This window comes from Andrena cerasifolii, chromosome 2, assembly GCF_050908995.1.
Source record: "Andrena cerasifolii isolate SP2316 chromosome 2, iyAndCera1_principal, whole genome shotgun sequence".
Lineage (NCBI taxonomy): Eukaryota > Metazoa > Arthropoda > Insecta > Hymenoptera > Andrenidae > Andrena > Andrena cerasifolii.
Window position 1 is genome coordinate 8,867,987 of NC_135119.1, and position 13,218 is coordinate 8,881,204.

The window sequence follows — 13,218 nt, forward strand, 5'->3', positions numbered from 1 at the left end:
AGAACTATCATTTGGTTAAAAAAATATATTTTACAGTTCACGAATTATAACACAAAATCGGAAAATAACCGGATTTTCATGGGTCAGTTACACCCCCTTAGAGTGAATTTGGGCAGCAAACAAAAATCCCGTTCTAATCAGGAGGAAATTCCCTACATATTCACAGAGTTTCAGAATTTTTTTGAATTTTCGGCTTCGGGACGTTCCCTTGTCAGTTAGGGGTTATTCCTCGCGCGTGGATGCATGTATCGGGGGATAGGAAAAAGCAAAGCTTGGAACTCGATATTCCTCAAATTTTTCTTATAGATTATCATACATACCGTGCACTACTACGTGCAAGATTTCAATTAAAACGGTGACACAAGCCTCGTGCTCTCACCTTGTCAGACACTTTGTGGCACAGTACCTTATCGATTGAAATACTCGGAAGAAGCATGTTACGTGCGCTTGCCCTGAAAGAGGGTGGAAGAGGAACATCGGTAAGCTAAAGCCGGGATCTCCAATGTGCGACTGGCCGGAGCGGCGACCCGGCACATTGGAGATCCCAGCTTAATCCCACCTACGTGCATTCGAACAGCGTGCTATTGGATTTTGCGTAACCGGTCGTTTACACGTTGCCGATACATTAACACGCTCCAGATCATTTTTTGATAATTGCTCATACTGCCGCGAAACGCCTGGGGGTAGTAGATTCTTTCCTGGATCATTTTCCAGTATTCTATATTTAAGCTTCGCGTGTATGTACGTATGTATACACGCGGGGAGTGTTATGAAAGAGGGCTCAAGACTTATAAGGTAGATAATGCCCACTAAGCTGATGAGGGGAGTGCACGAGCAGCACGAGGTTCAAGTCACCGATTTGGCTGAAGTTAACTGCCTACTTGGTTATGAATATTTATTAAGAAAAAATCGGCTTGAAAAGGTTCGATTCTAGGCTGTCGATCTACTGGTATTAGGTTAGGAAACTAATGTCAATTAATGGACAGTCATTTTTCTAAGTTCTATTATTTAATTATTTTTTTTTTAAACGTTTATTTAGAACTTTGGAATATTACGAATGCAACCATGTATTACATACCTCTTTGAAATACGTCCAAACACGCTATTTCCTTCTAATAAACCACGTGCACGCTAGCAATGCTTACTACCAACTGAACAACTAGCACCCGGTGGTAATGTCAGACCGTATTAAGAAATATTTTTCCCATACAAAAACGATATTTATTAAGAATGATAATTTTATAAAACAACAAACTTTTTTTCTATAACATAAAAAAAATTCATATAAATTAGAAACATAGTTTTCTCATAATTGATGATTAATCTACGAATCGTCCATCTACTAGCCACGTCCATCTACTGGACTGCTTACCCTATGCAAAGTTGGTGCATACCGTGGGTAAAAGTACAATGTATTAAACGCATAGGGCGGGCTACCTACTTTACCTTTAGAGGGCCGGGATTTTTTCAGTGAAATTGTACATTTTATTTGCTTAAAATTAATGCATATATACCACCAAAATGGCCGGCAAAGTACCTACATTCTTAGGTGGCCACTGTAGTGGCCAGCCCGGCCCTCTAGAGGTTAATATTTCGCGAGAAAAGCGAGGTCAGAGTTCTTTTTGTTTCAGATCCTGAGTATGGGTATACACTACGGTGGCACTTATTTTCGACTTTTGAATTTTCCTCGGGGCACCCTCCAGAATAGTTCCAAATAATTACAAAAAAATCCGTGTAAAGTTTGAGCTCGATCGGATAACGGGAAAGGGTGCACCTGGGCCCTTAAACATTTAAATCATTATTTAACAGCTCGCGAAGTCGATTTTATATGATATCCTCAAAGTTATCGATTAAATAAAAAAACATGTCAAACAAAAGTTGTAGATCCGGACAAGGAGCATCTTTTATGTTCTATTACTTTTTCTCGTGCGACAAACGGTTTTCGAAAAAAGTCCGAAAGACTACAAAAAAACTGTTTTCCCTCAAATTTTGAAAGTTTAAATGCTTCTAGAACACTTTTCACTCGTGAAGACGAACAAAGAAAATGGAATTATTATTTTCGAGGACTATTTTTTGAACATTTAAGGGGGCGGGGAGTACATACCGAAATATGCGAAAAAGATAAAAAAAAATCTTATTTTCAGTATTTGATATGTCATGAATGTTCCTGAAATTTTCGGGCCGAAATTCGTAAAAATATCGAAGATATAGACATCAGAAGTGAGGTATTCAAATGCATTTTTCTCGAAATCATGATGTCTAGATAACTTTACACAGATATTTTTTTTTATTATTTGGAACTATTCCGGGGTGCGCTGCGAAGAAAATTCAAAAGTAAAAAATAAGAGCCACCCCAATGGACATTTTACACTGTTTTGCATAAAATTATGTTTTCGAACACCTGCCGATATACACTTCTAGTCCTCTACTGCTATTTAATTAATTGAACTATCAATTAAAAACTGTCGCTGTTTTCTTGGAAGGACCAGCGAATCAGAGCCGGTGAATCAGGTCCAGAAGAAATTAAATGCTTAGGTGTGTTAAGAAGAAGTGAAGCAGAACAAAGAAGCTCGTTACAAAAACATCCGTACCGGGGGAAGACAAAAAGCGGAAGTAAGATGACGAAATAATTAAACAAAATCGGCGATTGGGAAATCTCGCCGCCACGCCCACTCTCGAAGCGCGCCGACTATAAACGATTATAACAACTGTAAAGACGGTTATTAAAGTTGTCTAATAATTTCAGTGAACGGCGTCGATAAAAAGAGCCATTTAGATTGACATTTCGTACGAAGGGCACAGAAATCAGCGTTTCCACCGAAGTTCCGTGGCGAGTCTCGTAAACGCGAGATTTCCTCGCGCGTTGAACGCTAATGAAGCAGAAATTGGATTTCCATTTAGCTGATTCGATTGAAATGCTGATTTCCGCTGGAATGTTTCGCGCAGGTTAAAACGTATTGGATTTTTAACCCATTCGGCTTGGATTCCTGCAGCGCTCTGCATTAAATCGAAACGAGTCGCGAATATTGTGGGAACTCGAACAACATTCGCGGTAGGAGGGGTCGCAATCAAATTGTATTAACGAACATGGCGTTACTTTTAATTGCAATACCACGACGAAGTGAATTTCAAGGGAAAGAAAGAGTCTCGGATTTTATCTGTCGAATTACTGGCGCAATCTGAAATCTGCTAACGTTACTTAGCTTTACCTTGGATCGTTTCGCGCGCTTTGCCCGAGTCGAGCAGCGTCCTCAGCACAGCTGAAGCACCGTGGACGCAGCCTCCTGACCGTTTGCAAAATCGGTCCAGGTAAACGACTTGGATACGAACGACCTACCAAGGTCGCGCGGCCAGGAATTTCTTTCGTTCTCGGTCGCCTCACCTGGTCGCCGAGAGGGACAGAGATAAACAGCGGGCAAACTAGAGGGAACCTGCCTTACAAGGAGACCCTACAGGCGGTGCCCCGCAGATTACCATGAAATTTCAAGGGATGAATCTGTTTAGAGCTCGCGTGACGACGTTCTGCAGAATATTTTCTGCCAATGCGGACTCTCTTTTTTAAACAATCGAACTGTACTATTCAAAAGATTTTAATTCGTTTATTGCTTTCCGGTGGAACTCAGGGAGTGGGCATCGCAAATCTCTGCGGCGAATGACGCATGTGGAACTAGCTCCTATAAGTAATATATGAAATAGCTTTGCATAGAGAATTAATTATCACAGCCACAGGTCGGATTAAACGAATAAAAAAATTACAAGCACGATAACTTTCGTACATTCTTAACAAAAAAATTCTAAAGGAACACCGGGTTTTAAGCCTCTCCATTTGCATGTCCCTCCTTCAGAGGTGGTTCCTCTGCGGAGGCCCGAAAATCATGGGCATTCTCAGAAATTCGCAGGGAATAAACTACTGGGTGGATTCTGAAAATTTACGTACACGTTCATTGGCTATTTGATAATGCACAGCAGTTGTTTCGCGTTCGTAAAAGCAATAGCTTTTCAAAAATAGGCTGTGCTTCCGAGTGGCCCCAGTGGCTGATCGACGCGAGATTTGCGAGGAGGGGTAGGCAGGGTGTTTGGACCCTAAATCTAAAATTGTTGCTTCGGGAATTTATTAGATTACGAGATATTAGTAAAAGACTTTTAGCATTTCCTTTGACTTATTCCGACGCATCGCATTCCACTTTCCACCTTGTCCCGGGTATTAGTATTGGTTGGGGTTAGATTAGCGCGGGGGTGCGCACCCGCTTGCGGGCGCGTAAAGCATGGTAGCGAACCGATGTGAGTTTGGAGATTTGAACCAGCAACTTGCGAATGCGACCCATCCTACTATATACGGTGTTATTCTACTGATAGTCAATATTCTAGGGGGTGATTCTACAGGCCAAAATGACACGAAAATATGCAATACAATTTTTTAATATCGCGCTTCGTTTTCGAGAACACTGACTTTGAATTTCAGCTAAATACGCGTGCCTTTCCGGCGCCTGAGGAGCGCCTGAGGAGGTAAGGGTGCCTGCATCTACGTTCCAAAAAAATTTAAAAAAAATAACAATTTTTTTTATTAATATTTTGGAAACTAATAAATACCTGAAGCTACAATTTTAGATTTAGGGTCCGCACCCCCTCCCCACTCCTCCCTCCAAACCTCGTCTCGATCGACCACTGGGGCCATTCGGAAGAATATCCCAGGAGTATCATATTAGAAAGATTTTTATAAGAGAAACGTCCTGCTTACGGAAATAATTGCGGCTCACTACTGCAAGCTGGGCCAAAAATTGGAAGAAAATTTTATTAAGTACGAGCCTAGTTATCGTTTAAACCAAAATAACCATCAAATATTGACCATTCGTGAAAGGATGGCATTCTAGGGTTAAAATCGTAAAAAATGGCTTTTATTAATAACAGAAACTATCATAGAAATTGTTATAGTTATAGTTCATGCAATAGAGGGATATGTTTTTTTCTACAATCTCGTAAAATTTCAAACCCATAGGTTTATTGTTTTTTGAGATATGCTGCATTAAAGTTTTCATAAAGATTCTGGTGTACCTACTTAACAAATCTGTGCTAATTATCGGAGAGCCAATGAAGGTGTATGTACAATTTCTCCATAGGAGAAATCCGATGCGTTAAAATTTTGAAAATGGAAAGACACAGCGGAGAAGAATGGTTCAAGGAACGAGGAATCATCATATCGTTCGTCTTATCTTCATAGTTTATTATTAGTCGTCGCGTGGAAAGCAACGCGACGACGCGAGCTTGTGGCAAACTGATTGCTTTGGAATGGAGGATATAAGGACTCTCGTGGTCCACGGGATTATTCATCTAGGAAGGAATCTATTTGCTTCGACGGCCACTCGATGTTATTAATGCCTCTTGGCGTCAATCAGCATCGACGATTATTAATCGTTCGCCTCGGGCCTGCGGCACAGTGTTATACATATGAGCTTCGCGCTACTGATTTGCCAACAGCGTATGGAAATTCCTAAGTGGTTGGTTAACTGTCCAAGGACTGACTGTAATCAGGACACCTTTACCTCAGTAGTCGGAGGAGAACTTTTTTTCTGGCAACAGGTGATCCAACTGACAGGTACCCTAAGGCCTTGGGGGGGTCGCGAATTTCTTACGTTTTCTTACGGAGGGGAGTCAGGTAGCGTCTTATGTAATATTTTTTCACTAAATTTTCAATATGAGTGGCTCAAAAAACAAAGTTTCATCGCACACCCGAAACCGAGTTAAATGAATTATATAAACCTTTAAAAGAATTTTAATAACTGAGAAAATGCAATGTAAAAAATATTACGTAAGAACGGGGGAGGGGGTGGAATATAAAATCTTACGAATTCTTATATTGGGGGAGGGAGGGGGTGAGAAATCGTCAGAATTATCCTTACGTAATTTAAGTGGGTATTCTGATCTGACGGGCAAGAAAAATCGATTTTTTTTCGCATTTTCTACAGGTACATTATATGGGTAATACGTCTGCAAAGGGATTTTTTTCAATTCGTATTATTTGCAGAGCTACAGGCTGCAGAATAGGTAGGTATACGGCGCGCTCACTGAGCGGGACGGGTGATGCATAACAGTTTTGTTCCTGCAAGTGTATTTCGACAAAGTTTCGGCGGACTTCTTTCGGGGGGTGGTGTGGGGAGGGGGTGCATTTCTGTGTCTTTTAAAACACAAAAATCGACCATTTGGCTACAAAGAAACCGTTACTCTCCTAGTTCACCTTTCTGAATAAATTGTACGCAAAACTTTAAACGCGTTTTTCTCGAAACCATGTTTTTCGAACCGGTGACCATGATATTTCAAGATCGGCGGGACCAACTCAGTCCAAGTTTTGCATATATTATCAGCACACATGTGGCTATCGTCCCTGCCAGAATTATGATAAAATATTTTGCTTTTAAACTTTCGCAGACCTTTGAAGTTGAAAAATTGTGCGAAAATCGAAACTCAATTTTCAAACCGCCGCCATTTGCTTAATTTTCAATATTTTTTTATCAATCTGGTAGACACCAACAGCTAACGCGAGTACTAAGACTGCTAAGTAGCGCATTACACGCGGCCGCTGACTGTTGGTGGCGCGCGAGATTTATATATATCGTCGTATCTTCTACAATTATTTACTAATCAGTGTGAAAATTGGTGAAAATCTTCCTTGTATGTTAAGGAAAAACTTTGTCGCTGCAATTTATATGTACCTCATAATCGCCTCGATACTTTTTAACGGCGAACGTTGAAAAACATGGGTTAGGTCCAGTATTACTTTTTAATTAAATATTATTACATTCGTTAACATAAGGGTTTTGCGCATACATTTCACGGCTTCGCCAGAGTTTCCTGAAGTTACGTTTTAAGTCTCATAACGATCCGTTAATATTTACTCGAGTTATCGCAATTTATGTTTAAAGAAATAATGATTTTGGACGATGAAAAATTCGTTGTTTACAATTTTTAGCTCGAATAGTAATGATTGGATAAACAAACTGTAAATAGAAAAAACGTGTGTCGCGACGGGCTTTACAACACTATATTTTTAAAAATTCAGTTTAACAACATTTAGTTTTCTAATCTTTCTTAGGGTTTCGACAATAATTTTTCCCATTTTCGAGCGCTCGCCCCCTTATTGCATCCAACCCTTCAATTGTTTCTATTTCGTTACTGTTTTCTGTCGAAGCGTGTTGCGTGAAATTCATTATGCAATATATTGATATGTTTAGGAGCAATGTGTTTTCATCTGTGGCCAGAAATAGCATGGTTTCTGAGATTAGTAGTCCTACTACCTTCGTCAGATTCTGCTGCCGAAGAATCATCTTCTCCGCGCCAATTCTATTGCAATTCCGGCTGAATAAGAACCTGTTCTAGAACAGACTACTGACGGATGCAGCGAGTCAAATTGACCAGCTATTCGAGGGTTAAAAGTTTACTCTGATAGGTTCTCAAATTAGCTCGCAATTTGTGAAACTTTTCCTTCGTAATGACACAGGCCTGGAACATCGAGGGTCGAAAAACATTTTTAAAAGTGTATCTATACTAGTCCTATAGCAATTTGGACTTCCAAACGCAAAAATAACCTGAAGTTTGCTATGCACGTCACGTAGGGGTCTCGGTGTAACATGCCACAGTTATTTTTGAGACGCGATATCTTGCCAGTATCTTAATATATAAAGCAGAAAGTGTTTGTGCGTTTGTCTGTCGCCTAAAAACTTTCGAATGGTAAACTCTGGGGTCATGAAATGTGCCCCAACTCATTATGCCCAGCTAATCCAGACGAATGTGACTATCTTCACGAAAGAAATAATAAGAAAAATTAAGATCGACTTAAAAAAAAATAAAAATGCACTAAAAAGTAAAAAATAATTTTCCCCCTTATTTAATCTGTGACCCTTCGTTTTTTTAAGTCGGCGCCAGAGTTACGCAGTGCCAATTACGAGGCGCTAACATAAAAATATTGTGAGTCAGATTAAATAAGGGAAACTTTTTTTTTCAAAATCGTTTTTAATTTTTAAAAAAAAAATTTGGCTCTTTACTTTTTTAGGTGACAATAGTCGGTAACTACCAGAACTGGCAAAATATTGGGCCAATGTTGACGCAATGCAGGGTGAGACCACCCTCTTTCGAATCTCGTCGCGAGCACTTTCATTTATGGCAAACCAGCGATTTCATTCAGGTCTCGCGCGAAATTTCGCTGAAACGCCGTAGCCCGCTGCGCCGTGTATTAAACGAGGTTCATTGGCTCAGCAGCGAGTGCAAAACCTGTTCCATCGGCTTTTATCCATTCTCTTCGGCGTTGGCGCAGAGAGCGTAAGGGAGGTCAGTTCCGGAGCGGGCCGTGCTCGCCAATTTCCCTGTAAGGTGAATGTCCCAATTTCTGCTCATTTAAGAGGCAACTCGTCATAAAGATGTTGTAAAAAATTTGTTTGTGACCAAAATTGGCAGAGTAATTGATTAATTTTTTAATAATAAATCAACCAATTCAAAAGCTATTTAAGAAAGATATTTCAAGACGTTTAATCACTAGCAATTTGTAATTAAATATAATGCTTTAAACGCCCGTATTTCTGCTCGCGAGAAATAGCGATGTACGTATTTCTACTCACCATTTGTACCAATTTCTGCTCACATGATGTGTTGCCTTTTCAGGTTAAAATAAGTTACATCTTTTATGGAGATGCTTCGTAACGCAACAGTAGAGCATACAATAATGATAAACAAAAAATAAAATGCCTTCGAGTAGAAATAGAGGTTGCAGCGTACATTGAATTGCGAGGTTGTGTTACTAAAATTTTGGTGAGTAGAAATGCGGACGTAACGGTGATTCAGTTGACCCTAAACCTAATCACCTGTTCTCTACTTAAAAAAAAAATTAAAAATAGTACAAAATCTACATCCAGAGCACAGTGCGGTATCTGTTATTATTATTAAATAAGAACTTTCGCTGCAAGAACTATTTTCTGCTCAATTATCGAATACCAATAGCGACCCTGTTCTTTACCACAACCAGCTAAAACACGGTCGAAAAATCATGAGTCTCTGATTTTAAAAGTTTTTCGTTGCTTATGCTGCGCTTTGATTAGCCCCAAGCTCGTGCAACACTCGCGTAAATGTTCAAATAATTTAGAATTAATTTGTTGCAACTATGGTGCAAACGTGACGCTTATAATAATAAGGAAAATACGAAATGAGCAGAAATGGGGACATAAGCAGAAATTGGGACGTTCGCCTTATGCGCGGCCAGCTCGCGGCTTTCGCAAGCCTCCAATCTGAGAGGGGGCCCACGCGATGATGACACGGTTCCTCGAAACGAGTCGCGATTCCTTAACATACACTCTTCGCGCCGCAGCTGCCACCCTACTGAACTTGCTTGACCCATTTGCATCATTTTAGTAGAGCAGAAGATGGGTCGGTATCACGCAAGAATCTTCGCTGTAATTAATACATTACCGTGATCTGAGTTGGGCAAAATGTAATCTAATTACAAATAACAAATTACGATTAAACTGTAATTGTGTAATTAATTACACATTATTCTCTGTAATTGTTCATTTAGGTAGTTGACCAGTTGGTTTAGCCAACTATCTAAACCAACGATTACTGAAAATAATGTGTAATCAATTACAGTTTAATCGTACTTTGTAATTTGTAATTAGATTACATTTTGCCCAACTCTGACCGTGATCCCCCGACACGCGTTGCTTCGCCTTCGCGTCGTTTCTATCCGCGATGCGATAGGCATTTCTATAGGTAGGTACTGTGTATATCTGTGTGCGTGTAGCAGGTGTAATAAATAGACGTATACGCCACTCGATCACTTTTGTATAGTGTTACTTCTCGAGAATGCTTTCTCGAGAATTTTATAATTGCTTATTTCTTATTTCTCGAGAAATACTATAATTTCTCGAGAAACTTAAGTCTAGGGAAAATATTATAAATCTCATTTATTTTCGTAAATGAATGTGTTACTAGTTAATCACAATACAATTTATAATACATCTTATTAATAACATTAGAACCTATATGAATTCCAATAGAAAATCACAGTACAGAAGATTCGATATTATTAACTGCTGAAGGTGCTCTTAAATTCTTATTTAGAAATTTAGAAAAATTGTATACTGAATTAAGTACCCAATGAGTTTCTTGTGGCTATTAAAGAAGAAATATTGAAAAGAGGAGATAAGACTATTTTACCTCGTATAAAATTTTTGCATGATCCAGAATTTCTTCCAAAAGGGTCAAGACGTTTTTTCATTTAACAGCCAAGATAGATATTTATAAAACGTGAAAGTATAACAGTAACAGATTTTGCCAGAAAAAAAGAAATAGTATTATTAATACTATTATTGATTTCAGTACGATACAAGTTGAACAAAAGGGTATTTTTAATAATAGAATTGAAGTTTAACTAGACGTACCGTAAATTGGGGTGACTTTGCCCACTTTTCGGAGAAGCATTATTTTATTTTATTGCGCAGTAATTAGAACATATGGTGTTTTATAATCGATAGCAATAATTTCTCCAAGGTCAAACGAAAAAACAATAGCGAATTCAATCATACGGTAATTTTTATCGTGGTGATTAGTCCACTTACGAAGACTCGGTATGATTTTTCTTTATGTAACTTTCTCCGACAATACACGAATTATTGGTAATGTTCCGATGCTGTATCGATAGTCACATTATAATCAGCGGCTATGACAGCGCTTAACCCAGTAATCAGAAATAAAAATTCAATCAGATCTGTATTTTGTAGGAGTGAAACTATTGTCACTACTACAGTGAATTGGTGGGAACAGATAATAACAAATTGGCGGTATTTCACAAGGAAATAGGTTTTCACTAGTTTGTCTAGTTTTTTCACATTACAAGAGAAAGTTTTTAATCTATCCAGTTAATTTCAAGGCACACTGAAGTTGGATATTTCCATTGGGCGTAGCCACAGATTTCAAGTCGATTGGTTAAGTAGTTTTTGTAATAAGCTATTGTCACGAGTTTAAGAAACGTCATTTTGAGAAAACCGTTCTGATTGCTCTGAATAAATATAAGTGGGTGATGTAATGAAAGCAGAATTTCAGGAATCACGTAAAAAATATCAAGGTGGTGTACCTTTTTAATCCTAATTTCTTTGAGGGTGAAAGGGGCACCACCAATGACGAGACTACCCTGTAAATCTCCCCCACAAGATTTTCAGTTCTTCCTATAAATTTATGTATCCAGTCATACATAATCCGGCGATGAAGCTCCCGGACTGGTGCTAGAGTACGAGTTCTGATGTTGCAAAGTAAGCTCGCGCATGTGGCAACACCTTACACGTATCAGTAAGTGCACTGAACAGCTGATTCCATTCAGCTGTTTGTATAGTGAAAGGAACAGCAGATTTCATAAACTAACAGGGGAGCTGGTGTTTGCTGCGCGACAACACACCTGCGCACAAGGGAATTCATCGTAAAGCAGTCTTTCACCAACAAAGGGGTTATTGAGATTAGCCCCCTCGGATTTCATATCGCTGCCAAAGCTGAAAAAACGTCACGAAAGGTAAACGTTTTCAAGACGTCGAGAGTACTCGGAAGAATGCGACGAGTACTCCGAACAATATTCCTATTTGGCGGGAAAAAACTAGCCAAAGAAGCTGCGAACTCCCCGGCAGAACCTACCGAACTGCCTCAGTTTGTGGCCCGCAAACTAAGTGCCGCTAAAATGGTGATCAATAAATACTGGGACAAGGAATGGAAACTAAACGTATCCCTCCGACAGCTACTGCTGAGAAACAACTTCTTTGAAAACACCGCTGTAACCTTGCGAAACCAAACCAAGCATCGATGTCACGCATCAGAGTTGGCCACACCGAAATGTCCCTTCGCACGTACCGAGCAAGGCAGACTCCTGCAACAAATTTGAGAGGAACATCTGTGAGATTGACTCCTGTACACGGAACAACCTCAAAGAGCAAAAGGAGATAAAACAACTGCTGAGATTCCTTCGAAATACCAATCTTCCTTCAAGAGTTGTGAATATCGTTTCTGTGGACTGTGTCCCTAATAATTAGGGCTCTTACTATCCGAGTATCCGGATTGCTCGTTATAACTCGAAAGATGTGTCACACATTGTTTGTTATCTGAGATGAGTGTGTTTTTTTATTGCTGCAGTCCGGGAACTTTACTGCCAGACCATGAAAGTCGTAAGGGAAACGTTTTTGAACACATACTTGTACGACCCTCCCCCATGATGTATAGAAAACAGCCCCAAAGTATTAGCTGACTCTGTTAAGGGGGTATACCCGTTTGAACCCTCGGAAAATGTATACATTTTGTGGATTTTTTTACAAGTCAACGGTTTGATGCAGATTTCCCGTTTTTTAACTATGTTTACATAGTATTATGAACTACTTATAAAAAAAGTTTCAGTTAAAAAACTATTGTTTTTCGGAAGTTACGGATACATGTCCGAAAGTCTCTCGATTTTAGACGGCTAAACGGTGGCCCTAAAAACTCGCGCTACGTTCAACCAATTTACTTCAAATTTTGCATGCAGAATCATAATAAGATTCCGCATCGTCCAACGAAGGCGATTTTGAAAATTTTGAAAAATAAAGAAATGGTGAGAGATCAAAGGTAAAGTTAAATTTTTCTAAGAGAAAAATCCACCTTTTTCCTTTATAAATAATAAACGGGGAATCGAAATAAAAAAAGCCTTCGTTGGACGATGCGGAATCTTATTATGATTCTGCATGCAAAATTTGAAGTGAATTGGTTGAACGTAGCGCGAGTTTTTAGGGCCACCGTTTAGCCGTCTAAAATCGAGAGACTTTCGGACATGTATCCGTAACTTCCGAAAAACAATAGTTTTTTAACTGAAACTTTTTTTATAAGTAGTTCATAATACTATGTAAACATAGTTAAAAAACGGGAAATCTGCATCAAACCGTTGACTTGTAAAAAAATCCACAAAATGTATACATTTTCCGAGGGTTCAAACGGGTATACCCCCTTAAAGCACTCTGTACACCTTATCGGTTTGTACTGGAGTAGTTTCATGAATGCACACGCCCGACAGGCGCTACTCTGAAGCTTCCATTTGGAGGCGCGACACAGTTTCGGTGCACCGAAATAACTGAAGATGCGTGGTGCTATTATCGCGTGCCTGTTGTACGAATGAAAGTCGTTTAGTCGCGTGTTCGTTTCTGAATGCGTTTAACTAAAATTAGAAAATGC

The 13,218-nt window shown here is 39.3% G+C and overlaps 1 protein-coding gene across 4 annotated transcripts in view; it reads left to right on the top strand.

The window, feature by feature from the left end:
* Asap (ArfGAP domain of ASAP) overlaps positions 1–13,218 on the top strand; it is a 52,633-nt gene that overhangs the window by 9,722 nt on the left and 29,693 nt on the right. The gene's annotated exons all lie outside the window — the stretch shown is intronic.